Here is a 25711-nt window from a genome sequence, read left to right as displayed (position 1 = left end):
TGAAGTCTAAGAGTAAATACATACGTGTGTTTCCATTTATACAGATGGGCACATTATTATGTTTTGAAAACTAATTAAAAACTAAGGGGGCTTCCCTGGTGGCGCAGTGGTTGAGAGTCCGCCTGTCGATGCAGGGGACGCGGGTTCGTGCCCCGGTCCGGGAAGATCCCACATGCCGCGGAGCGGCTGGGCCCGTGAGCCATGGCCGCTGAGCCTGCGCGTCCGGAGCCTGTGCTCCGCAGCGGGAGAGGCCACAACAGTGAGAGGCCCGTGTACCGCAAAAAAAAAAAAAACCAAAAAACTAAGGGACCTGCTCCCAAAAATACTAAGTTGGTGAATATGTGAGGATGAAGAGGAGAAAAGTCTGGCTTATGGAGCACAAAGATAGGTACAATGCCTAGGATAAAATGCCATCCAAAATTGCCCCAGATTTCTAACACCAATGATTAAATTTATGTCCTACAGACTTCAATTTTTAATAGTTATATCTCTCTTACTACGAGCGTTATCTATGTATGCATTCTTCTTCCAAACTATTTCTGTTTTTCTCTTTCTGTATGTGTCCAGCTATGCATTCATTCATATGCCTATACACTTATCTGCCTATTTGTCTACTATAGTTGTGGAAGTCTGTTTTACAGTCTAATTGCAAAAATAAACTCACCATATTTTTCCTCCTTCATAACAGGAGAAGGGAGTCAGGAAAGAATAGGTAATATTACACTTTCTAATTGGAAAAATCTAAAGGAACTCTCCCTCTTGGTAAAATAAAAAAATATATACACGTATAAATATGTATGTGTATATATGAATATAAGCAATAAAAAATATGTGCACATGCTTATGAATTACATATTGAAGAAGAGAAAGACAAAGGATGAGCAAATATTTTAAGAAAGAATTAAGCTGTTAGAGGAACAGCCATAGGAAGTATGTATGGACACTCCTTATGCAGGTTATGGTTTTACTGTCTGAGCTCCAGTTCATCCTTTTCACCGATTCTGTGACAATTTAAATATGCTTCCTTCTCCAACTGGCACCAGTTGAGCTTTGTCAGTAGATGGCGCAGGAGAGACATCTCAGACGGAAAGGGTTTCGCCCCCAGCTCTCCTATGCTCCTTCTTGGGCTTCTGAGTGCACGGGCTCACCAGCACCTAGTTCCTGCAGCACAGGTGTTTTTTGTTTTTTGTTTTTAAGGAAAAATATTAAGAAAACCACAGCTTAATAGAAGAAAGAAATAGAGTACTATAAAATTAGTACTGTTACAAAACTATACAATAAAGATACCTCTGAAATTCTAAGAGAAAAAAGGATGAGAAAAAATTACACTAAATTAGATTAAATTAAATATAATTTAATTTAAATGACCAGCCTGCTGGAAGAACAATGATAGAAAGGGAAATATGAGCATACCTCTACAGAAGCATGGAAGATTTTACAACCTGGGAAGCAGTAATGTCTTCCCTACTCTAAGCTTGAAATTTGAGTCAACACACACCCATGTCAAACAGATCAGTGTAAAATCTTGAAGTAAACAATCGTACTAGACTCTGGTCTGCCTGCTGTCATCTGTTCAAGTGTGATTTGTCTGTAAATACTGCAAATGGCAGAGTCAATGTGTGATTCAATTCATATACCTAAACCCAGACATTTTTATTATCTGCTTCAGATATCTATCTGAAGCAGATATATCTACGTATGTAGGTATGTATGTATCTATCTACCTATGTATGTATGTATGTATGTATCTATCTATCTATAGAATGACTATCCCTGATAGATTGCATTAGTGAGTGTATCAAGAGGGCTGGCCCATGAAAGACAAAGACAGGTATCATACCTGGCTTGAAATGCTTTTCTCATCCATCTTTACAACGCCTGATTCACCGCAAATTTCTAGCACTAAAAATTTAAATTATCTCCTGGATTATGTAAAAAAAAAAAGTATTGTTACCAATGTCAGTCATTAAAAGTGGTTTCTCTCTGCCTAATGATCTATCCTGAAAAGCCCGCCATGTCAGTTCATATAGATCTTACTCTTTCTTTTCTTTCTCTTACCTGCATAGTACTGTATTGTATGTAGGTACCATAGTTTATTCAACCACTTTCCTATACTGAGGCATTTATTAAGTTTTCAGTATTTTGCAATTATAAATCAAGTTGCAATAAATAATTTTGTGCATATGTATTTTTATATTGTTGGAATTTTCTCAGGCTAAAGTGTGATTGCTGGGTCAAAGAATAAATGCATATGTGGTTTTGTTGGATATTGAAAAATTTCCCTTTAGAGGGGTTGTAACATTTTGTGTTGTGGAAATACCTGTTTTCCCACAGCCAGACCAAGAGAGTATATTGTCAAGCCTTTGAATTTCTGCCAATATGGATTGGCATATGCCGCATAGATTTGTAAAAATAATGTGAAGAAGTGTGTGCAACAGTGGATATAAATTGTTAAAGGTAGAAATCATTTGCTTTTGGATAGATGTGTTCAGCTATGTAGAGCATCTGTCTTCGAATGTTCTCTTTCTTTGTCACTCTTCAGAGGTAAGCTCTCTCCCCCATAGTCACGAAAGCTGTTTGGCCAGTGGATGTCACTTTTGTGCTACTTTAAGGGATAGATTCTAGTACAACCCTCTCAGTTCATATATTTTAGGACAATGACTGTCTTTAAAAATCCACCCCATGTGTTCATTAGATAAACTAGGCAAGAGTTTATTTTCTTTTTTTTTGGAAAAGCCCAAGACTATTATGCTTAACAAGAAGGAGTGGGAGCTTTTTGAAGGGCTAAATTCAGCATGTTCTGATTTAAGCCGTGTAGTAGGTTTGAGCTGATACCTAAAATCAGCTAAATTACGAACAAACTTCATAAGCAGTGAGAACTAAACCACGATCCTGTAGCTCTTCGATGTATGTAAATATTAAGAGCTTGGCATTTTTGTCCTTGATGAAATGTCCTGTACAGGTTCAGCGAACTAGATGGAGAGGGTTTCCCTGCACTTCTACAAACCCCTCTCCAGCCGAGGGCAATGGCTTTTTTACTTAGGACAGTATACAAACACGAAATGCAAATTTTTTAGCTTAGCTCTTGCAGTCCCTCTCCTAACACTACCTTCGTAAAATTGATCTTTAAATGAATTTCTGAAGCATTTATACATTTTTTTTAAATTGGCAAGGTCGATCTTAAGGACTGGGGAATCCTTGAATTACTTTGTGCATTAAAGGGAAAGAGAAATCTTAGCCAATCTAGGGCAGTTAAATATTCATTATTGTTGCTCTTTAGGATTCATTATCGTTTACTTCAAAAAGCAGGTAATTTTCAAATCCGAGAGAAAGAAAAGGTTAAATTCAGGGATTAGAGCTGTGTTATTTGTCATCCATCCAGCATATTTGTTATAAAAATTAATTAAATATAGTTGTTATATTTAAATAGATATTTTATCAGGAGACTCCCAGCAGAAAAATGATACCATATTCAAATTAGGATACATCAAAAAAGGTTCGAAGAATCTTAAAGACCACAAAACATTAGTTGGGATAGCCCAACTCCCCATTCTGGTATAAGCTCAATATTCAGTAAACATAACCATGATTAGTAAAACTGACAACAGTGATACACACTGAGTTCTGTTATAAACAGGTAAATCCCTCCGGATGACTGCCCTCAGGCAGGTGTGGCTGAGAGGTCATCTCCATTCTGAATCTTTCCCTCCACACTGGGGAAGTCCTGCCACACATTGTCACCTGCTGGCTCAGTCCTGTTTGGGCCTTTGTTCCAGTTGCCAGGCCGCCTGAGGTTCTTGCTTGTGCTCTTGTTCCAAGATCACCTGAAGTGCAATCTTCACAAGGGAGTTCTCAGGAGCGCCCTCTTCCTTCGGCTGTGCTTGCTAAGCATTCGTTGTTCATCACGTGTGACCACAGGACTGGCTGTCTCACTGAGCCCATGAGGCCCTGTGGCTTCTGTGTGTTTCTCATGTGAGCACTGAATTTTTTGGCCGTGGCCTCTCTCTTCTCTCCACAGGTGGTTTTGGAGGGGGAGGAGTTTCCAAATCTGTTCTGTAAATATTGGACTTTTTTTTAAAAAAAAGAAGATTAAACTGTATGGATAGTAGAGGGTGACAGTGAACTTAGGACAGTTACCACTTTATTACCTTCCATTCCTTGAGTGAGAATTTCACTAAGTCTGCCTAGCAACCTTGATTTTAGGAGTTGAACATGTAAATCCCTCACAGCTGTTTGAGAGGAATAGTATTTTACCTAGCACTTCTGACAATTTTGAAAAAGCTGAAATTGGAAATTGGCTGAGAGTCCTTGAAGAATCCATTGCCATGCTAGTCTGCTGATGCATTGCAAGGAGCAAGTTGAAGCAATCTGGGCATTCTATTTCTTGTAATAAATACACACCTGCCAACTAATTATAAATACCTAATAGTAATAGTTAACTCTATTGAGTGCTTACTGTGTACCAAGCACTGTTTTAGGCACTTGACTTGTATTATCTGACATAATCCTCATGGCAACTCTCTGAGGTAGGTACTCCTAATATCCCCATGTGATGGATGATGAATTTCTAGCTATGTAAGTAGGAAAAGGCAGAATGAGGAAACTGTAAGTAAGCCAGAGAGTTCTGGGGAGTGTGGGAACTCTACCAAGAGCAGACAAGGTGGATCAGCCTCAGTGGACCCACACAACACCCAGACAGGGAGACTGTCCCTCATTGTGTAGCCTGATGGAGGAGGCTCCGTCTGCCTAGGTGCCCCTTCTGTGGGAGAGGAAGCCTCCCATTGACCTACTCATTAGACTGAGCTAGTAAAGAGGTGAAACAAGAAACAGTAAACCAAAGCAGGGATTCCTGTGCCCAGGACTTGAGGGTAGAGAGGGAAGAAGAAGGACCACATCTCTATCTCGAATAGATAAGGCAACCTCTCCCTTGTGCTCATGGTGCCCCGGACGAGGCTGCAGCTTACAGCATCCTCTCCTGGGAGGAAGGGCCTCTCTGGTGGGAATGAAGCACAAGAAATCCATCTTCCCTGTGTTGCTAAGGCAGGTGATGAGCACCTTGGGAAAGACTGGGCAATGGTCCTACTTCATGTTTGATTTCATGTCTTTTAGGGGCTGTAGCAGAAGTGCCCCACCATATCCTCCACAGGCACATAGCATGCTTCCAGCTGCAGCTCTTGGCTTCAGGGCTGGCTGTGGCCACCAGAGCCCACTGGGCACATGCACAGGGTAGGCTGGAAGTTCCAGATAATTAATACCAACTCAGGAGTTGGTGGATAAATATTACATCCCCCCTTGCCACATAAGTGCATGTTCTACAGTCGTTCCAAATTCCCCAGAAGAATTTTGTCCCATTCGCCCACTCTGGTAAGTTATTTGACAATATATACCTTTAAGGCCATCATCCCTTCCCTTCTTAGTGTCTCCTGGGATCACCTCCTGTGTTGAGGTCTCCAAGATCACCCCTAGGTTCAATGATTATGTAGAAGGACTCACACAACTCAGAATATATTCGTACTCGTGGTTTTGATAGATTACAGCTAGAAGACACACAGCAAACTCAGCAAAGGGAAAAGGTGCATGGGGTGAAGTCCAGAAGACCAGGAACAAGCTTCCAAGACTTCTCTCTCAGTAAATCACACAGGATGTGCTTCATTCCCCCAGCAACAAGTTGTGACATGCTGTGTGTGAAATGCTGTCTGCCAGGGAAGCTCTTGAGAAGCTCACTGTCCAATGTCCTTCATGATAGGTGGTCACATAGACACCCTCTGCCTGGCCTGTGCCCAAATCCCAGGCTCCCAAAAGGAAAGCGTGTGTTTAGCACCAACCACATTATTGGCACAGTGAACCATTCTTGTAAGGGTTTTGGGATCCTTCCCCAAATCCAAGTTCTCAGATGACCACCAAGGGCCTCAGGATAGCAGTGTCAGGCCTGCATGTTAATGCTTTTCTCTACCTCTCAGGTCCCTGTCTCAGGGTTCATTTAATCCAGGCTAATTCTGGAGCATGCCCTGCCTCTGAGGGTACTGTCCAGTAACTGTGTCATAACTCAACATATTTGCTTTTAAAACTCCTTCATGGGCTTCCCTAGTGGCGTAGTGGTTGAGAGTCCGCCTGCCGATGCAGGGAACGTGGGTTCGTGCCCCGGTCTGGGAAGATCCCACATGCCACGGAGCAGCTAGGCCCGTGAGCCATGGCCGCCTGAGCCTGCGCTCCGCAGCGGGAGAGGCCACAACAGTGAGAGGCCCGCGTACCGCAAAAAAAAATAATAACTCCTTCATGTTTCACTCGTTTTCACAATGCTTTGGATTTGTATAAAGTGATACTATACAAACTAAAAAGAACTGAACATGTGGTGTAGTGGCCAGACCCCTGCTCTGGGAGTCACAGGGGTCTTAACTTCTCATCCATGTGTACCTCACATAAGGACTGGCTCACATCAGTGAACTGCAGTTTGTTACCATCAATAATCCCTTGTTAATTCCTGTTTTAGTCCATTCAGGATACTATTGAATGAAACAGAATGCCATAGGCTGAGTAGCTTATGAATGACAGAAATTTATTTCTCACAGTTCTGGAGGCTGGCAAGTCCAGGATCAGGGTGCTGGCAGCGACAGTATCTGGTAAGAGTCTCTTTCCTGGTTCTTTTCACTGCATGCTTACATGGCAGAAGGAGCAAGGAAGCTCTCTGGCTTCTTTGTTATAAGGGCACTGATCCCACCTCCCAAAGGCACCACCTTCTAATACCATCACGTTGGGGATTAGGGTTTAACATTGAATTTTAGGGGGAAAACAAACCTTCAGTCTGTAGTAATTCACTACCTCCATAAACCCCACATTTCTTTGATTTTTGTCTAAAAATTTTAATCACTTTTATTAAGGCATAAGTTACATTCAGTAAAATGTATGCCTTGTCACTGTACAAGTCAATGACTCATGACAAATGTATTCCATTATGTAACCACCACCCACATCAAAACATCACCCCCCAAAAGTCCTTCACGGCCCATTACAGTTGATCCTTTCCTCTACTCCTGTCCCTATACATCCACTGATCTGGTTCCCTTCATTACAGTTTGCCTTTTCTAGATTTTTAAGCAGAATCATAGAGTATGTAGTCGTCGTTGTCTGTCTTCTTTCACTTAACATAAGCCATTTGCGATTCATCCCTATTGTTGTGTGCACCAGTAGTTTATTCCTTTTATTCCTTTGAAGGGATGTAGAATGGTTTGTCTATCCAACCACCTTTGATGAAATCTTGAGTTCCTTCCAGTTTGAGCTATTACGAATAAAATTAAGGACAATCATGCATAAGTCTTTGTAAAAACATAGGTTTTTATTTCTCTTGAGTGAATAGCTGTGAGTAACATTGGTCAGTTGAATGGTAAGCGTATACTTAAGTTTTTAAGAAACTGCCAAACTGCTATGCAAACTGGGTGTGCCTTTTAGCATATCCCCAACGGAGATGTGTGAGAGATCCAGTAACACCACGTGCTCATGCACACTAGGTATTGTAAGGTTTTTTCTTTGATTTTAGCCATTCTAAAGGATATGTAGTAATAGCTCTTGGTAGTTTTACTTTATATTTCCCTGATGACTAATGATGTTGATTGAACAACTTTTCATGTGTTTATTTAGCATTTATATATCTTCTTTGGTTAACTGTCTATTCAAATCTCTCCCCCATTTTTAAAAAATTGAGTTGTTTGTGTTCCCAATATTTAGTTGTAAAAGTTTTTTTATATATTTGGGATGTAAGTTCTCTAATCAGATTATATTTTGTAAATAATGTTTCCCAGTCTGTGGCTTCCGTTTTTATTTTCTTAATGAGGTCTTTTAAAATAACTTTATTGAGATACCACCAACATACCGTACGATTCAACCATTTAAAGTGTTCAATTCAATCGATTTTGGCATCCCTACAGAGTTGTGCAGCCATCACCACAATCTAATTTTATAACATTTCCACACTCCAGAAGGAAACCCTTTACCCATTAGCGTTCACTCTCCATTTCCCCTTACTGTCCCCTACCCACCCAGGCCTCAGGAACCACTAATCTGTTTTCTGTCTCTATAGATCTGCCTATTTGGAACATTTCATACAAATGGAGTCATATGTGTGGTATATTATGATTAGCTCCTTTCATCTTATAAAATGTTTTCAAGTTTCATCTGTGTTGTAGCATATATCAGTACTTCATTCCTTGTAATTGCCAAGTATTAGTCCATTGTGTGAATATACAACATTTTCTTTATCTTTTCATCACTTGATGGACATTTGAATTGTTTCCACTTTTTGGCTATGTTGAATGAAGCTGCTATGAACATTCTTATACAAGTTTTTGTGGATATATGTTTCAATTCTCACTAGTAATGTATAAGGGTTTCAGCTTCTCCACATCCTTGTCAATACTTGTTATTGTCTTGTCTTTTTTATTATAGCCATCCTAGTGGGTGTGAAGTCATATTTCTTTGCTTTTCATTTCCTGATGGCTAATGATATTGGGAATGGTCTCATGTGATTAGACTTCATAGATCTTCTCTAGAGAAATACCTATTCAGATCCTTTGCCCATTTTTAATTGGATTGTCTTTTTATTATTGGACAGAATGAATAGTTCTATCCATTCTTTTCTGGTTATATAGACTACCCAAAATTTAGTGGTTTAAGCAATAACCAATTGATACTACGTGGAGGAAAATACTTTATAGCTGGGGAAGCCTTGTGAAAGCATAAGGGATTATTACTACTGATGCTCCAGGTTAACTTAAGTTCTCACCAATTCCAGCCAACTAACTGGGAAAGGAGTAAAATAATGTCTAATAATGTACTAATGCCACAGTTCTGAGCAATTGTAATCCCGGCCAATGTCTAACCAGCAATGTCTCATGTATACTCTAAGGTGAAGTCACCTATCAGAGAAGGAACTGGGCATAAATCCCCCTCCCCTCTCTCCAGATGAGGCAAGCTATGGCAGCCCAGTCCCCCTGAGAAAGAATAATATGGAAGAGAAGATGCCAAGGCAAGATGACACATGGGAAACAGGGACAAGGAGAAAGGTAGCTCATTCCTTCCTTCCTCCAAAAGATCCTGGATCTTGTCAAACATTCCTGCTTGGCTCAAGGATGATCCAGGTTCTAGCCTGGCCCTACCACTAACTTCTCTTGGACAAGTCCACTTCATCTCCCTGGGCTTCAATTTTCTTACTTTTTCCCGCCCCCCCCCCCAGCTTAATAGTGATATGATTGACAAATTAAAATTGTATTTATTTAAGGTATACAATGTGATGTTTTGATATATGTATCCACTGTGAAATTATTACTATAATCAAGCTAATTATAATATCCATCAACTCACATAGTTATCATATTTTGTGTGTGTTGTTAAAACACTTGAGATCTACCTTTTTAGCAAATTTCTGTTAGTACTTTGTTATTAACTGTAGTCACTATGCTGTACATTAGGTCTTCAGAAATTATTCATCTTGAAACTGAAAGTTTATCCCCTTTGGTCAATATCTCCCATTTTCTTCCACTCCCACCCCTGCCTGTGGTACCCAACCACCTTTCTACCCTCTGCTACTATAAGTTCCACTTTTTAAAAAATTCCACATATAAGTGAGATCATGTGACATTTGTCTTTCTGTGTCTGGCTAGTTCACTTAACATAACATCCTCCAGCCTTATCCATGTTGTTGCAAATGGCAGGATTTCCTTCTTTTTATGGCTGAATAATATTCCATTTTATATACCACACATTTTGTTGTCCATTCATCTGTCAACACTTGTGTTGCTTCCATATCTTCCTAATGTGAATAATGCTGCAATATAAAATGAGGAAATTTAGCTGAGTCTATGTGATTTTTTTCCAGTTTTAAAATTTTATGACCCAAAGGCAGTACAGTCAGCCCTCCATATCTGTGGGTTCCACATCCACAGGTATGAAGGGCCAACTGCAGGTCTTGAGCATCCATGGATTTTGGTATTCATGGCCGGTCCTGGAACCAATCCCCTATGGATACTGAGGGACGACTGTAGTTGCTAACCGCCTGTTTGAGTGCACAATCCTCACATATGCATATTTATTTAGTTTCAAAATGTATGCATGTATCACAGTACTAGTACCTTGTAGTAATGAACACACACACACACACACACACACACATTTTAAAAGATGAGATTTTAAAATGAAATAATATTTTAGATATTTTGTTAACTGGGATGCTCTATATATCATTATCACTATCTCAAGCCACAATATAGAGTTTGTCAATAAGGATAGTGAATGTGAATCCATTTTTTATAGTATTTTTAATCTTAAAGTTTTGTGTGTTCATTTTTATTGTTAAGTTTGTTGTAGCTCTGTTTTTTTTCTCCTGCTAGGAGAAAGAGGCATGTCTGCTAGTCACTTTCTTCTTCATTTGTCCCTGCCTTGTTATTTAGCTGAGAGTCAACAAATAACCCTTATCTGTTACCCATGTGTGTTCCAAGACACAGTCAGAGATGGAGATCAAATTGATAGGTGTTACACTAAATGGCCTTATGTACAGAGAAGAGTTAACATAGCAGGTCTGCGCTGCTTAACTTGAAAACGCTTGCAAGGTTGGCCGTTGGCTGGCATCTGGGAACTTAGATTTCAGGAGGGTTCCCATCCATTAACTGATAAATGAGGCTCACTGTGCCAAACCGTTTGTACAAATAGTGTAGTTTATGGTAAACATGCGCTTTCCTTCTGGGAGCCTGGAATTGGGATATGTGCTAGATAGGGTGCTGTGTGATCAGTCTCCAAGGAAACCTCTAGGCACTGCATCTCTAATGGACTTTCCTGGTTGGCAACATTCCATATGTATTGTCACAGCTTGCTGCTGGAGGAATTCAGTGTCCTCTGTGACTCCTCTGGGAGAGGACTCTTAGAAGCTTATGCCAGACTTCACCTCATCCACCTTTTCCTTTTGCTGAAAAATCAGCTTTGTGTCTTTTCTGTATAATAAATCACGACTACAACTTATCTTGCGTCCTTTGAGTCCTCCTAGAAAATCATTAAACCTGGGACCTCATGACATGGCCTGCTAACACTCCCTGAAATGAACTTGTACACCTCCCTTTGTTGAAGTATTTGAAAAGAAAGAGCCTTTGTCAAACTTTCAATTTATTTATGAAAACGAAAATAAGCCCACATGCAATATCTTGAGAACAATAGCAAGGAACACACAAGCTAGTCAAAGGAAAGCAATACAAATCTGTGCCTTTGGCCCATGCAAATTTTCTTTTTCCCTTACTTTTGGCCTTACTGTATACGCATAGGCTGAACTCAATAAATGCTTACATACTAAAAATATGCATTCTGCAAATGAAAATGGAATCTTCTCCAAATTTTTCATCATTTCTTTCAAATGTTTAAAACATCTCTTAAATTAGCATTAGGGATATTGGGTGTTTTTTTAATTATGCTGCCAACCACCTTTTAGATTTACTAAATGCATTTTTGTCCAAACTTGTTTTAACACTGTCTAAAAATAAACATTTTTCTCTCATTAAAATGGACTCAATTATAAATAATGTTTCCCTGTTACGAAATTACTTTGAATTTAGACTCTCTTTACTTTGGTTTGTACTGAAGTAGTTCTTAAATTAATTATGCCAGCATAGTTGTATCCTTGCTGGCAAAATAAGCATGAGACAATCCACATAAAACTAAACAGACCTCAAGGGAATTATATTTGAATGGAAAAAAAAAGCCAATCTCAAAAGTTTACAAAATGATTTCATTTATACAGCATTCTTGAAATTAAAAAGAATATAGAAATGAAGAAAAGATTAGTGGCTGCCGGAGTTGGGGACTGGGCGAAGGAGGCGGGTATAAAAAATAAACAGAATATGATTATTAATCAGAAATGTAGAAAGGTGAAATCCTATATATCATTTATTTGAAAAATACCATTACACATTATCTTTTTCATTTCCAACCATGTATAGTTTTCACCTTGGTGATGACCTTGCTGAGTGGGAAACATAATATCTTTAATACATGAGTTAAATCTAAGATGATGATCAAAAGGACTGCAGGTAACCGTTTATGTCAATAATAGATACAGTAGATTACTTTAAAAACCCATACTTTGGGCTTTTTATTACAGATGCAATTGCTGACTGACCATAAATCAATGTGCTTAAAGTGCCATATGATATCAAATGTTTAGCTTAACAGCATAAAATTGAGCAGAAACTGTAAAACATGTTTTATAGATGCTCTAAAACCCTGGGGCTGGAGGTCCCGCTTTTTTGCATTACTTTGATCCATCAGGTCCACTGAAAATTCTCGATAGCCAGTACACTTGGGAACTGAAAATTGGCTTTCAGAGTTTTACTCACTTCGGTTATTATGACCTCCAAGGAGAGCATTTTATGTTTCCTAACATGAGGAGAGAAGCAGAGGCTAGTGTAGGACCCACTGAGAGTTAAATCACCGTATCCTTTGTAATGCTCTTTGTTACTAGTCCTTCCTGTTGTATCAGGTCTCCCCTACCCCCAACCCCTTGTGGGCCTTTAGTATCTGAAAAGAGGCTAATTGATATGGCAAGAAGGTAGTCTTGTTTGTCTTAAAATGTTTGCTTCTGTGAGCATTCATTTAGCAAATTGAGTCATTAAGCACTGTTCTGTGGTTTAGCAATAGAAAAGACTGGGTAGAGGCAGTAAGAAAGAGTATGGAGGATGTGGATGGATGTGAGGGACCTTTAAAATATAGAGGCGGTCAGACTTGGTGATAAAAAGAGGTGAGAAAGAGGGGGAAGTCAAAGATGATGCCCAGGTTCTAGGCTTGGCAACCTGGTGGATGGTGGTGCTATTGCTGAGATAGAGTACAGAGAAGCGAGCCAGGGCAGAGAGGGAGGATACACTGAATTTGAGATACTCAAGGGTAATCCAGTATAAATTTACAATAGCAATTGGTTATTGGATCAAAACCAGAAGGCAAATTAAAAGGAGTTAACTGTTGTAAACACCACTGATGGTGTTTTCCTTTGTTGCAAATGTAGTCCCTTCCATGTAAAAGCATGTATCTCATGGATTCCTTCAAAGAATCACCTAGTTCAGCCTTCCATTTTTATTTATCCATCCAACCATTAATTTCTAAGCTTAAACCATCTATTGCCCACCTCTTAGCATTCAGAAAGTTTGCTACTTTTCCTCTTCAACCTATGAAACCTGGAACTGAAAGTAATGCCTTAGTATGTAGCCAGAGATCAGCACTGAAGACATGAAAACACTAAGTAAAGAAATCTATGACATGTTAATGAAGGGGTAATATGGAATGATAAAAAAATGTTTCAGTCATTCAAGAGAAGGAAGGGAAAAATTTTAAATGGAACATAAAGCAGTCGGGTTAATTAGAAAACAAATAGTAAGATAGTCACTATAAACCCAACTATATCAAGAACTAATATAAATTAATCCAAGTAAAAAGCTAAAACTGTAATACAGTATAAAAAAATAGACACATTTGAAATATAGGAACACAGAAAGATTGAAATTGAGAGGATGAGTTATCATGCAAATGTTTATCACAAGGAGCTGGGGTAGCTCTCCTAACATCAGACAGTAAATTGTGAGGCAAGAAGCATCACCCAGCAGGAAGCGGGACACTTTATAATGACCAGAGGGTCAATCCACCAGAAAAATTACACAATCTCAAATGCTTACACACACAATAACTTAGCTTTAACTTAAAAGTACAAAAAGTAAAAAATTGACAGGTCTGAAATCCCCTGAGGGAAGTCACAGATCAAGTTCAAAACTGATCTGAAGAGTGACTCACTTCTAACTCTGAACTCATTATTGCAAACCACCTGACTTTCTTGAGCACCATTGGCCTTGAAGTTGCCTCAGGGACAGTCAGGAAGGGGCAGCAGCTGGACAGTGAGCTGCATCCATCCCACTAGATCTCTTGCTTAGTGAGACCTCAAGGAAACATCTCCAGGCACTTCAAGTAAAACACTATGTGTTTATTACATCATTAAGTGAGACAGTTGCATTCCATCTGCATTTTTCTAAATGAATTCTAATGTCAGCAGATCACCAGGGCCCTGTCCTGCCTTGGGATCCTCTAGCTTCTAGTCTTGTTGTCAAAGGACCAGGTACCTGGTCCCTCAGGAGCCCTCCTCAGACACTTAGAACAGTGAAGCGCTCCAGGAATATGGTCCAAAGGATGGTAAATAAGTAGAGGATTTTAAAATGCTGGTTTCCTCCCCAGCAAGGAGCACATCGTTCTGTTCCCTGTGTCATGACTAATTTCTGCCCCAAGAGCTATTGTTACATGAGGATCATTTAACTCTCTCCATCGAGTCTGCAGAGTCACCTGGTACCTGCCACCGTAACACACACTGCCTACTCAGGGCACAGTCTCAGGTCAGAGGTCGCAATCTCTGCGTTAGAATCCCTGTCTCTAGGAACAGGATATTACTCTACTACATTTAACCATCAAAGAACGTGCACCATTCTTTTGAGGTGTCCCCTCTCCCTGACATAGGGCTTTGGCCCTAGAGTTCACCCACTTCCTCTTCCTCCAGGAGAAAAGACCCCCTTACTCTTCTTTAGTGCTGGGAGAACTCCCTGGGATTCCAGCCACTGCCTTCTCCCCAGAACTCCCTGTATGTCTGCCATCTCTGCAGGATCCCACATAATCCACCTCCAGCAGTTCAGGAAGTAAACCCAGCCTCTCTTGCTGAGGGTACGGCTGGAGGGGTGAATTCAACAATGAGTAGGTTATTATTAACAAACATGGTGAGATGTTACCTTGAGATACTAGTCTGTGGATTTTTCTTTCCCTGCTTCCTTATACAGTGACCAAGTGACCTCATGGAAGAGTAAAGTTGATGGAGGGTGATTGAAAAGAGCCAGAAATAGTTAATGTTGAGATTTGTGACTCCAAAGCAGCTTTAGAAAAGCAAAAAGTGAGGCTTAGGGCATGAAGCATGTAGAGAAACAGAACAAGGAGAGAGACTAGAGGAATTGCCAGACAACTGCACCCCAGTGCCTCCCAGGGAGGCCAGAGTAGGTCTGCTGGGCTGGGCAAGGGGAGGAGCAGGTAAGAGCACATGGAGAGCAACAGGTCAGCATCAGGAACCTGGAGAGCACCTGAGAGGGCTCCCCATCAGCACCCTTCCTCCTGGGAGGCTTTTGGTGGCAGCACACCCCTGGAGGTGTTTGCTAAGCCCTTTCCACACTCCTCTGATTGGACACCCTCCCCACTTCCACGTTTCGGGACTCTCACAAGCCCCATGTATCTGTTAGGAATGCTTTCAGTTGCAAACAACAAAAAAAGTATATGATTTGCAGTGCCTTAGGCACCAGAGGTTTCTTTTTCTAATGTAACAAGAAGGCAACTGCATTTCAGGACCCAGTTCCTGAGGACCAGATTCAATTAGTTCTGGAATAACCTTCGAGGATCTGTAGTTTTAGAAGCTTCCCAAGTGATCCAACCAGATGTGGAGCCACTGTTCCTGAGCTCACTGAACCTATTGTGCTCTCCCCACTTCTGAGTTTCCAGAGTCCTTTAGCTTCCAAAGGAGCCAACAGCACTACCAGTAAACACCTGATTCATTTATTCATTCAAATAGTCAACCAGCAGTAACTGCTCACCTTTTACATGGCAGACAGCTGAGCGAGGGTCGTGAACTAGACCTATAGATGCGATGATTTAACAACTTTCTCAAACTAGATGGAATTGTCATAGAATCTATTTTAAGTACTTTTTTTTCCATTGAAAGATGGGGTAACCTTCCAAGTAAACATGGTGGATTAAACACCCTCTTTTGCCTCCGTTCTGTCTCAAAACCTCATTACGATATAAAGATTTTGTTAAAGGCAACAAAATCCTCAAGGATAAAGCTAAAAGAAAAGGCAATAAGAATGGAGAGAGAGATGTGAACAAAATGTTGGAAACTGGAAAGCAGATAGCAAGTAAGAAGTGACTTAGAGACCAGGCATGAGTTGCAGATAGGGGGCAGGAAGCTAACAGATTGGCCCCATAGATCCCCTGAAAGGCACAGGATTGGAGACACCAGGAACCTCTCAGGAGGTGGGGTGTGGGTTAAGAGGCTGTACTAAATGCAGGGGGACCCCTGGATCACTTCTCCACCCCACCAGTGAGGCATCTACTTCATCCAACAGAAAACATACTGGAGAAGGAGCTTAAAGGCAAGTTGGCATGCTGAATGAATGGTGAGAACCACCAGCTACAGGTTGGAAAGTTCTTCTTTAGGGTAACTGAGCTCAAAGAAAAGACTTATAGACCGTGATTATTGGGAATCCTAATCAAACACAGGAATTCAGAGGAAATTAAGGCAGCCCAAAGAACAGCATAAACTTTCAGGAAAATCATAATATCTTCAGAGAGGTAATGGAAGATAATTGCACCAATGAAAAAATACTACTTATAGAATAAAAATGAGTTCTCAGTTTTAAAAAAATATAAAAACAGAAAAAAAAAATCAATAGAATCCGAGCAGGCTTTATTGGGAAGCTACTGGAGGATGTGTTCCACCCCAACAAGGGAGTAAACCAGGGAAAGAGAAGACATAGGATTCAAGAAACAGGGATTCAACACAGGAGAGTTGGATGACACATCAGAGCAGGAGGCCAGTGGGCTCCAGAGGGGCTGTGTTAAAAGTAAAACATCAACAGGTTACCTGACACCTTTGACTATTACGAGGAGATTAACAATTCTGGCAAAGAGTTGAAAGAACATCCGGAATAGTTATAAATCACAAGACAATTTTGAACTCCAGGGAGAAAAATAAATGTTGCATTACAAAGGAAACATTATCAGTTCGCCTTAGCTGGGAAAAATATTTACAATAATCACCACAGTGTTAACCTTGACTATTGATTTAATAAAAAAATTATGAGACAGTTGCATTGGAAGAATGGGCAGAACAAGAGTGCCAAATCCTCATCTTTCACAGCAGGAAGTCAAGGGTTTATATCTAAATCTGAAAAATCAATACAGAAGCATATGATTTAGACACATGGAGGAAGGATCCAGAAGAAGCAGCGGAGCCAGTTGAAATTGAGACTCATTTCTCCTATGAAGAGGAACATGTGGGAAATGGTAATCTGTCAGACCACAGGGAATTTTCTGGTCAACTAGTCCCAGACTTTTGTAATGCTTTCCCCCTAGTTCACAGGGTTCAGCCAAAGTCCTCCCTTGAGGATTGCCAAGTGTAAGCTCTAAGGAAACATACAAACACACACAATGAACTTCAGTTGAACTTCGTTTCATCCTTCTTTTTCTAAGCCAAAAGCGTCATAACAACTAGGGAAGGCGCCAGAGCCACACCGATAGGTAGGGGTGTCTGTGCAGAGGCTCTATTCCCTGAGCCTCTTGTCAACATGGAGACCCATAAGTGTCTTCACCCAACGTACAGGCACAGGTTTGAATGAATGAATGAAAGCGAAAGAAAACCCCACTATTTTTCATACATCGTGAATGCTTAACAAATTTTAGGACCAACACTGTTTGCCTCTAGTGCTTCTTTCCGACTCGCTCAGAGATTTACTGGCCTGTTGTGTGTTTTGATATATATGAAGTGTGCATCTCTGATGTGCAAGGGACACTCCTGCCTTCAAATATATTACTGTCTGTTTGGGGGGGCAAAATGTGAACAAAGGAAAATTTAAGCTTATGGCCGTGGGCAGTTGAGCAGTGGGTGCAAAGGAAGAAGTTACTATGGGACTTGAACCCGTAAGCTGAGTGAGGGCGTGGCGCAGGGAGGACTGACTTTCCCGAAACTGGCTGCAGAGTCCCTCTATTCTTTCCCAAGTATTTTGTTCACACTGAGGATGGAAAGAAGGGAAGACAAAAGTCAACAAAGTGCAAATTTGGTTGGCTTCCCGCAAGCATTCTCATGATTACCTTAAGGCTTTCACTTTAAGTCAGGGAAATGTTTCTCTGGTGATGAAATCTCACCAGTCTTTCCTTCCTGCCAGGAGGGCAGTGGGAGGAGAGTGCTAGGCAGCTGCCAGCTCTGCTCACTCCTTGACTCCAGGTATCAATTGATTTCCTCCATTTGTGTATCTCTTCCCACTGGAACAAGCATTAAACCATTATCCAGGAGTAGCTAAGAGAACTTTCACTGGACTAGGCCCCTACTTTTGGTGTTTTCTAATTCTGCAATTCTGTGTCTCCACTTCTGTGTCCTCAGGAATTTACTGGGTACAATGCCAGACACACCCGTTCACATCAGAACAGCCCCTTCCACATTCTAGGAGGAATGTCCCAGTGGGAGAATTCTTGGCCTCACATTCCACTTGTTCAGACTTCCAAGTATAGTGTCTTTATTTCTTTAGCTCCAGTGACTTTGCTTCTATTTACTCTTGTAAAACTATCTGGAGGAGCAATACTCTCAGGTTTGTAAATATTCCTTTTTAGCAAAAGGCATGCCCTTGACATTTAAACATCCCTGACTTTGGGAAATAAGATAACTACAACAGGCGTACAATCTTAGAAGGCTCTTGAACTCTATAGGTTGGTCACTTCTGGGGATCTGGTTTCTTGTATGTGTGTGTTGGAGTGCTCGGTTCTAACCATGTGTGTCCAGAACAGAGCCTTGCTTAGAGAAGTCCCTCCATAAAGATTTTTAGGTGAATGAAAAATAAAAACCTTGCATCTGATAGCCGTAAGCTTTTTCTACCACACAAGAGAGTGTCAGAGAGTTCTATTTTGTGTTCTTTTCAAATCCACTTGTCCATCCTGTGAGCTTACATAGACTCTACCAATTTTGTTTGAGGCTGGCCTGGGAGCCCATGTATGCTGATTAATCTAGTGGTTCTATGGCTCAAATGTAGAGGAAAAGGCCTCTCTCCTGGCTCTTTTCAAACAACCTCCTTTGTGAGTCCAGCTCCTGGAGGCTGGGGCTCAATCTGCCATTTTCCATGAATCACACAGGCTCTCTAGAGTGGTTTATGGTGTAGGAAAATCTGTGTGGACAGAAAGCAGGTCTCCCCTTAGAAGTCATAGGAAGAAGGTCCCCATAAGCTGTGTCCTGACCGTGCTCCATTCAATGGTTCTCTTGTGGGTACTGAGCACCTACTGTGTGTCAGTGGTAAACAAGACAGACATGTTTCTGCTTTCAGGGAACTCGAAGTCTCGTGGAGGAGCTGGAAGTTGTAGAGTCTTATAAGGCTACATAAAGGGACACATGGCCCAGATACCCAGAGAGTGATCTCTAAGAGCTGAAACCAGGCCAGAGCAGGTGGGCAAGGAGAGTTCCCAGCAGGGGAACAGCCCATAGGTGAGAGATGCTGTGATATATTTGGGCTAAACCTGGAACAGAGAATGCACAGAGTGCAAGAAGCTGCAGATGAGGGAGGGTGAGGGAAGCAGGGGGAAGATCACAGAGGCATCATATTAGGAGGTTTGGGCTTTATCCTGAGAGAAATGGGAAGTCACTGGAGTATCTTAAGTGCAGGGCGAGGGGGGCATAATCACATTTGCATTTTAGAAATATCAGATGGTGATTTGAACAAGCAGAGTGACATGGAGATGAAGAGAAGCAGCAGAATTTTAAGAGTCTTTTAGGAGAGAGAATTTATATGTAGGAGGGAAAAGGATATGGGGGATGATGGAGGAGGAGAAGTCAAGAAGAAGCTGCAGGCTTCTAAAATAAGCAAGTGGGTGAATGAGGTGCCATTCCCTGAGCTAGAGCCCACAGAGGAAAAGCAGGTTTGGAGAAGGTGGGAAGACAACTGATTCAGTTTTAACCTGTTGAATTTGACTTACCTGTAGGAAATCCAAGAATAGATAAATGTCCATTAGATGGACACTGTGTATTTGGGTCTAGAGCTCAGCAGAGAAGCTGGGCTGAAAACAGGGACTTAGATAGCATCAGCACAAAGATGGTAAGGAAAGCTGTGGAAGTGGATGAGAGTGTGTCAGAGAAGAAGAGAAAACAAGGACAAAACCTTGAGGAGCCCCAACATTTAAAGGCAAGACAAACGAAGAGGAGTCTGTGGCGGAGACTGAGGGGAAGCAGCCAGAGAGATGGGAGAAAAACCAGGAGTATGGAGACAGGGAAGGAAGAGAGGAGAGAGTTGTAGGGGGAGGTGGATATCTTTGTCCAGTGATGCTGAAGGATTAAGCAAAACAAGAGTGGAAAAGTGTATGTTGGATTTAGCAGCAAAGCAGATGTTTTGAGTTGAATTGTGTCCCCCATTCCAAATTCATATGTGGAAGTCTTAACCCCCAGTACTTCAGAATGTGACTATATTTGGAAATAGAATCTTTAAAGAAATAATTAAGGGACTTCCCTGGCGGTCCAGTGGTTAAGACTGCACTTCCACTGCAGGGGCCGCGGGTTCGATCCCTAGTCTGGGAACTAAAATCCCACATGCCGCACAGCCAAAGGAAAAAATAAAAGTAATTAAGTTAAAATGAGGACATATGGGTGGACCCTAATCCAACATGACTGGTGTCCTTATAAAAAGAAGATATTAGGACACAGACCACACAGAGAGAAGACCATGTGAAGACACAGGGAGCAGGCAGCCATCTACAAGCCAAGGAGAGAGGCCTCAGAAGAAACCATCCATCTGACACCTTGATCTCAGACTTCCAACCTCCAGAACTGTGAGAAAATGAATTTCTGTTGTGTGAGCTCCCAGTCTGTGGCACTTTGTGGTGGCAGCCCTCGAAGACTAACTCAGCAGTAGTGGTGACTTTGACAAGAGAGGTGGCTTTGAAAGCAGCATGAGGGGAAGCCAGGTGGCAGGGAGTGAGGAGTGAGCAGGAATGAGGACATGTCAACGATCGTAGAAAATGTTTTCCAAAACCCTGTCTGTGAAGGGAAGGAGAAGACACAGATGGTACCCGGAGGAAGCTGTGGGGTCAGTGGAGGGGAGTTGACTAGTTAGTTGCTGGATTAGTTAGTTGGTTTAAAAGTGAAACAGCTAGTTATTAATAGCTCTGCCACTGAAAATTCATTTCAAGAAGGTCACTTTGTTTTTTACATGTTTTATAAATTTTATTTCTAAAAAGTATATGTTGTGCTAGTGTAAATGGTATTTCTTTAAACATCTTTATTGGAGTATAATTGCTTTACAGTGTTGTGTTAGTTTCTGCTGTATAACAAAGTGAATCAGCTATATGCATATGTATATGCCCATATCCCCTCCCTCTTGCATCTCCCTCCCACCCTCCTTAATCCCACCCCTCTAGGTCACTTTTAACATTCCAAGGCCAGAATTTAACCAAGACCAAGCTAACACCCATTCAGGTCAGGGTTCTAGAGTGGCACTCTCCAATAGAGCAGCCACTGGCTACAGGTACTTACTGCAATTTAAATTAATTACAATTGAATAAAATTTAAAATTCAGTTCCTCAGTCACACTTGCCACCTTTCAGGTGCTCAATGGCCGCATATGGCATATTAGGCAGCACAGAGAATATAGAACATTTCCATCGTCACAATGGTCAGTGCTGGTCAATGCTGCCCCAGAATTTATACTATCGTCAGGTGAAGAGCTGGCGCAAACTCCACCATGTCACATGGTACAGCTTAAATGAATAGGGGAGGGTCAGCAAGAGAATGCATGTCAATCCCAAGCCACTTGTCATTCAAGAAAGATATGCTCCTATTTACAACAGCCAGGACATGGAAGCAACCTAAGTGTCCATCGACAGATGATAAAGAAGATGTGGCACATATATTCAATGGAATATTACTCAGCCATAAAAAGAAACGAAATTGAGTTATTTGTAGTGAGGTGGATGGAACTAGAGACTGTCATACAGAGTGAAGTAAGTCAGAAAGAGAAAAACAAATACCATATATTAGCACCTATATATGGAATCTAAAAAAAAATATGGTTCTGAAGAACCTAGGGGCAGGACAGGAATAAAGACGCAGACGTAGAGAATGGACTTGAGGACACGTGGAGGGGGAAGGGTAAGCTGAGATGAAGTGAGAGAGTAGCATTGACATATACACACTACCAAATGTAAAATAGATAGCTAGTGGGAAGCAGCCGCATAGCACAGGGAGATCAGCTCGGTGCTTTGTGACCACCTGGAGGGGTGGGATAGGGAGGGTGGGAGGGAGACACAAGAGGGAGGGGATATGGGGATATATGTATACGTATAGCTGATTCACTTTCTTATACAGCAGGAACTAGCACAACAATGTAAAGCAATTATGCTCCAATAAAGATGTTAAAAAAAAAAGGAAAGAAAGATATGCTGGCTCAGACCAGGCACAGCTGGACACAGCCTGGCTTGTGCTCCAAGAGAGAGAGTCTTCTTGGCTCTCCCTTTTGCTATGGACTTTGAGATTTGAGACCAGGCAGTAGAACCTGACCGATGGTATGACTTTTATGGTCAGGAGGCCTGATAGTGGAGATGAACTTCCTGCCAGCTGAGCCGGGGCCCCTCTCCTAGGTGCCAGGAGTGAAGCTGAGCCATGGGAGTCCCAGGGAAGGACCTCTGTGTCAGCAGCTTGGATTGTCCTTCCTAGAATTTCCAGGCACTGTCTCTGGTGCTAGAAAGGATGAAATGGGTTACTTTTCTTTAACCATTCTACTGGTACTGTTTTTTGCTGTTGTTATTAAAATGGATGTATTTGTTGCTTTTCATTTTTTAAGACACAGCCATGTTTGACTGTGTCTTTTTTTCTTTTCTTTTTTTTTTTTTTTTTTGTGTTAAAATACACATAACATAGGGCTTCCCTGGTGGCGCAGTGGTTGAGAGTCCACCTGCCGATGCAGGGTACATGGGTTCGTCCCCTGGTCTGAGAAGATCCCACATGCTGCGGAGCGGCTGGGCCCGTGAGCCAAAGCCGCTGAGCCTGCGCGTCCGGAGCCTACGCTCCGCAGCGGGAGAGGCCACAACAGTGGGAGGCCCGTGTACTGCAAAAAAGAAAAAAAAAATACACGTAACATAAAAATTTACCATCTTAACCATTTTTAAGTATACAGTTCAGTGGTATTAAATATATTCATCTTGTTGTGTAGCCATCACCACCATCTATCCCCGTAACTCTTTTCATCTTGTAAAACTGCAACTATACCAGTCAACAATAACTTCTCATTCTCTCCTCCCCCAGCCCCTGGCAACCATCATTATACTTTCCATCTTTATGATTATGACTACTCCATATAAGTGGAAGCATACAGTATTTGTCTTTTGGTGACTGTCTTATTTCACATAGTGTGATATCTTCAAGGTTCATCTATGTTGTAGCATATTGCAGAATTTCTGTACTTTTTAAGACTGAATAATATCCCACTGTATGTATAGACCACATTTTGCTTATCCATTCACCCACTGTTGGACACTTGGGTTGCTTCCACTGTTTAGCTCTTGTAAATAATGTTGCTATGAACACAGGTATACAAATATCTCTTCAAGACCCTGCTTTCAATTCTTTTGGGTATGTACCCAGAAGTGGAATTGCTGGGTCATATAGTAATTTTATTTTTAATTTTTTGAGGAACCTCCATACTGTTTTCCATAGTGGCTGCACCATTTTACATTCCCACCAACAGTGCACAAGTGTTCCAATTTCTCCACATCCTCACCAACACTTGTTGTTTCCTATCTTTTTGATAGTAGCCATCCTAATGGGCGTGAGGTGTTTCTCCTGGCACTTTTTTGGAATACTCTAGTTTAAATATGTCCATCCAAAACTGACCACAAAGCTGACCAGTCCAGGGTTACCTGAGCTTAAGCTGTCAGTAGGGTTTGCTGCAGCCCATCACTCTAAAGGGACCTATTACACTAGTGGCCAGCAAAACCACACACACACACACGTTTTAAAGAAATTGTCATTTAAAAGAGGAATGGGACCATGGTTAAAACATTCAAACAGTATAGAAGTATATAAAGTGAAAAGTAAATCTCTTTCCACTGCTTCTCAATCCCCAGAATTCTACCATCAGGAGAGAAACACAGTTGACCTGTGTATCCTCATGGAAATTTTCTATTCACTTCCTCACACACCCTATTTTATACCACCTGCAAACTGATCAGGAAGACACAATAAATCTCATAAATTTTGTGTTTTAAAAATATATATGTGGGGCTTCCCTGGTGGCGCAGTGGTTGAGAGTCCGCCTGCCGATGCAGGGGACACGGGTTCGTGCCCCGGTCTGGGAAGATCCCACATGCCGCGGAGCGGCTGGGCCCGTGAGCCATGGCCGCTGAGCCTGCGCGTCCGGAGCCTGTCCTCCGCAACGGGAGAGGCCACAACAGTGAGAGGCCCGCGTAACGCATTAAAAAAAAAAAAAAAAAAAAAAAATATATATATATGTGTATGTGTGAATACACACAGTTCACTCCTATGTTGTGATCTCCCCCCCATGTCGTGGGCTCTCAGCTAACAAGAGCTAGTGCGGTCACCTGTGGGGTGTGTCTGTATGAACCTATGTATATATTTTACACAAATGAAAGCTTACCTCATATACTTTCTGTATAAGTAAGATACAGTAAGATACACTTACTTTTTTTTTTTTAACCTTTTAAAGATATCACAGTGTAATGGGTTAATTTTATGTGCCAACTTGACTGGGCCATGGGGTGCCCAGATATTTGGTTAGACATTATTTCTGGGTGTGCCTGTGAAGGTGTTTCTGGATGAGATTAGCATTCGAATCTGTCACTGAGTCAAGCAGATTGCCCTCCCCAGTGTGGGTGGGCCTCATCCAGTCCATTGGAGACCTGTGTAGAACAAAGTGTGAGGTAAGAGAGAATTTGCTCTCTCTGCCTGTCTTCAGCTAGAACATCCATCTTCTTGAATACTTGGACTGGAACCACACTACCAGCTCTCCTGGGTCTCCAGCTTGTAGATGGCAGATCTTTTTTTTTTCTTTTAACATCTCTATTGGAGTATAATTGCTTTACAATGTTGTGTTAGTTTCTGATGGTAGCTCTTTTTTTTTTATGGATAAACTTTTTTTTATTTATTTATTTATTTATTTGCGGTACGCGGGCCTCTCACTGTTGCGACCCCTCCCGTTGCGGGACACAGGCTCCGGACGCGCAGGCTCAGCGGCCATGGCTCTCGGGCCCAGCCGCTCCGCGGCATGTGGGATCCTCCCGGACCGGGACACGAACCCGCGTCCCCTGAATCGGCAGGCGGACTCTCAACCGCTGCGCCACCAGGGAAGCCCATGATGGTAGCTCTTTTAACGAATCTTCGTAAAATTCATGATCTACTCTCACTGTCCTGACCTTAAGCTGCTTAACATTTTTGTCTAATTAGTTTTCTGTCCAAGAATGGCTCTGACCTTTGCTAGGGTGATCATCTTAGAGAAGACACCCCTGAGGTCCCACGAAAGGCCCCTTGGGGAGGGGGGAGCAGCCCGTCAGTGACTGGAGGAGTGGATGGCTGCCTACACACCTCAAGGGCAGGTCGGGAGGAAGGACCCTAGGTGTTGCCCCCATTTCAAAATTCGACATTCCATTGCTTGGCCCTTGCAACATGTCAGAATTGGATGTCTTGTTTTTCAAGAGAACCAATCCATGATTTTATTTAGTTACTTTTCAATAAGTTTAAATCCTTGAGGGGGTACAGCATTGCACAGATTCTACGTGCAATGGCCCTAGCAGGAAGACCGTTCTTGGCAATTCGGCAGGAACTGCCGCTGTTTCCGTGGGCACGAGTTACCTTTCTCCAGATTCCTCTGGTTTTGTTTGGTTTGCCGCCAGAAGTCACTCTGTTGCGCTT

General features: G+C 41.7%; 1 protein-coding gene across 2 annotated transcripts in view; it reads left to right on the top strand.

The window, feature by feature from the left end:
* The window catches only part of RARRES1 (retinoic acid receptor responder 1), a 110225-nt gene that overhangs the window by 5032 nt on the left and 79482 nt on the right, over positions 1–25711 (top strand). For both annotated transcript variants that reach the window (XR_004349738.1, XR_004349737.1), the window contains one exon: positions 6570–6620. The gene's annotated coding sequence lies outside the window, so the exon portion shown is untranslated. The remainder of the gene's footprint in view (positions 1–6569; positions 6621–25711) is intronic.

This window comes from Phocoena sinus, chromosome 4 (genome assembly GCF_008692025.1).
Source record: "Phocoena sinus isolate mPhoSin1 chromosome 4, mPhoSin1.pri, whole genome shotgun sequence".
In the NCBI taxonomy this organism is placed as follows: Eukaryota; Metazoa; Chordata; class Mammalia; order Artiodactyla; family Phocoenidae; genus Phocoena; species Phocoena sinus.
Note: the sequence above shows the minus strand (reverse complement) of the source record. Positions and strands in the feature narration are given on the sequence as shown.